Raw genomic sequence first — 2,918 nt, forward strand, 5'->3', positions numbered from 1 at the left:
GGAGCCACCCCAAATGAACTCTAGTCTCTAGAGGCAGAGCCCAGGCATCTGTATTTTTAAATGATCTCTTAGCAATTCTGATAAGTTAGCCCCATTTCAGAAACACTGATCTGGAGGGAGAAAGGGGGTTGGTAGGATGACGTGGATTTTTTAACCATCTGTGGGCATTAGAAGAGAATGATTGTTCCAGGGACAGCATCATAATAGTGAATCCATTCTATAGGTGCCCAGGTACCCTGGCATGAGTGATTGCCCTGGGGAGTTAAAAAACAACAACAAATAAACAACAACAACAAAAAACACTGTTTCTGAAAAGAGATATCACTGTGATTTTGAAAGATAGCTATCCTAGTAGAAGCTCTATCCTGTCAGATGCAAAAATCCCTACCACCTTCTATGTCACTGCCTGTCATGATTAATACCTCTCAAGGTGCTCTGCTTATTTTCTCTAACAGAGTTTCTACCATTAGCAAGTATCATGCTTACTGTCCTCCTCCTTTCACTAAGCCAGAGGCTGCGTCGGTGTAAGAGCCAGGTTCGGAGCTCTGGCTCACCTCTCCCTCTCCCAGAGGCCTTCGAAAGTACTTGCCTGAATGGAGCACCTGTACTGAGCCACCCTGCCTGGCCAGAGAATCACTTCCCACCTTCGGGCCCCAAACGGACTGAGCACAGTATAGAATGGGGTCTGAGTTTCTGCCAGTGAGTGAGACTGCTAAACTGTCAGGGCTGAGAGCGTCACAGTGGGGGTGGGGCTGGGGCAGGGGCTGCATGGGGCAGTCACAGTCAATGGTGACACGTTTTCCCAGGCGGAAGAGGACAGCGCACGTGCCAGTGCAGACTGATCCATTGGGTGAACTTAGAATCTTAAATGAGTGAAAGGCACTTTCAGCTAGTGAAATCTGAGTGTGTAAATGTGGCCCCACCCAGAACCTCCCGGCTGTGAGGCTTGGATGACAGTGCATTTGTGCAGCTCCTTAGGTGGAATTCTGCAGTGGGAAAAACATAGATTTTCAAACAGACTACATTCAGATTCTGCTCCCTTTCCTGGCTGGTTGTTTAAGCCTGGAAATTTATTTACTTGAGCTTCGGTTTCCTCATCTGAAGGTGGGATAACATTATTTATTTCATATATTATGTAAAACACCTAGTAAAGTGCCCGAGACAGAGCAACTCTCAATAAATGTTAATTCTCAGCCTGCAATCTGGAGTTCCTTACCCATTCTTTTTTTCAAACCTTTTCTTTCTTTAGCTTCACTCATGTTACTGCCTCATCACTAGGACTAATGATCTATGATTTGCAAAAAAAAATAATAATTGCAAAATGACTTGTGAATTAACTTCTATCATTTTATCAAGAGCTCCTGTACAGAGAATATAGGAAAAGTTGAAAGATTTATTTAACTTATTTCCCAGCCCAAATGGAAATGTCTTTTGAACAGGAGCCTAACCTCGTGCCTCTTTTTGTCTTCCGGCACTGACTCCTGCAGTCAGACTCTCAGAGCTGGTAGGCACTTTCAGACTGCAGTAAGGGCAGTCACTAAGATGGGGGCAGTGCTGCTCCCTGGACATTCTGCATCCCTCCCAGCAACCTCTGTTTAAGTGCAGCCCATCCATGCGATGCTGACACCGTGGACCTATTTCCATTCTGACCATGTACTACACTGATTGATTCATACTTTGATGTGCTTTATGCTTTACCTTTTAACAGAATTAAAAGTAGTATGAAAAGAGATATAACATCTTTTATTTTATTTTATTTTTTTAATTTACAGAGACAGAGAGAAAGTCAGAGAGAGGGATAGACAGGAACAGAGAAAAATGAGAAGCATCAATCATCAGTTTTTTGTTGCCACAACTTAGTTGTTCTTTGATTGCTTTCTCATATGTGCCTTGACTGGAGGCTACAGCAGACCGAGTAACCCCTTGCTCAAGCTAGCAACCTTGGGTCCAAGCTGGTGAGCTTTGCTCAAACCAGATGAGCCCACGGTCAAGCTGGCGACCTCGGGGTCTCAAACCTGGGTCCTCTACATCCCAGTCTGATGCTCTATCCACTGTGCCACTGCCCAGTCAGGCGAGATATAACATCTTTTTTTTTTAATTTTTATTTATTTATTCATTTTAGAGGAGAGAGAGAGAGAGAGAGAGAAGGGGGGAGGAGCAGGAAGCTTCAACTCCCATATGTGCCTTGACTGGGCAAGCCCAGGGTTTTGAACCAGCAACCTCAGCATTCCAGGTCAACGCTTTATCCACTGCGCCATCACAGGTCAGGCGAGATATAACATCTTGAAATTGTCATGATACTCTTTATGTTAAGACAGTGGCAGGGAATACACATTTCTTCCCCCAGTCTAATCTCCCCTGTTTCAGAGTAACAGAGCCCCAACTTTGGGTTAGTGCACTTCAGCCCAGTTAACAGAGAACATTTCCTGGTAACGTTTGCAGTTGACTTGGTCAGACGACTAGGTGTTTGCCATAGAGGTGTAAGTGACAGTGCCGTGTAGGCCTTCTCTAGTGAGTGTCCTTCTGAAGAAAGGGTCTTCCTCTTCTGTCGCTAGCCGGCAACATGGCCGAGATGGCTGGAGCACCAGTTACCTGGTTAGATGATGAGTACAAGAGGCATTCCTTTAGAGTTCATGGAGTTGACAGCCAGAAGATTGAGCCCTTAATGAATTTTGGGCAGCCTGCCACACCAACGCAAATTGCCAACTTATAAAATCTCTTTGCCAACGAAAGTGGCCAACTGTTGTAGGCAGCTGACCTAATTTGGACCGATACAAGGTGTAGTTTAATCATGCTTCTTCCATATTCAATTCATATGAATGAGGTTTACACACAGATAACCAACGCACTTATTCCATAAGGATAAAACAGTTTATTATTTACTAATTGTACTAAACGGCTGGCTGAATGTAGCATTT

This window comes from Saccopteryx bilineata, chromosome 6 (assembly GCF_036850765.1).
Source record: "Saccopteryx bilineata isolate mSacBil1 chromosome 6, mSacBil1_pri_phased_curated, whole genome shotgun sequence".
In the NCBI taxonomy this organism is placed as follows: Eukaryota; Metazoa; Chordata; class Mammalia; order Chiroptera; family Emballonuridae; genus Saccopteryx; species Saccopteryx bilineata.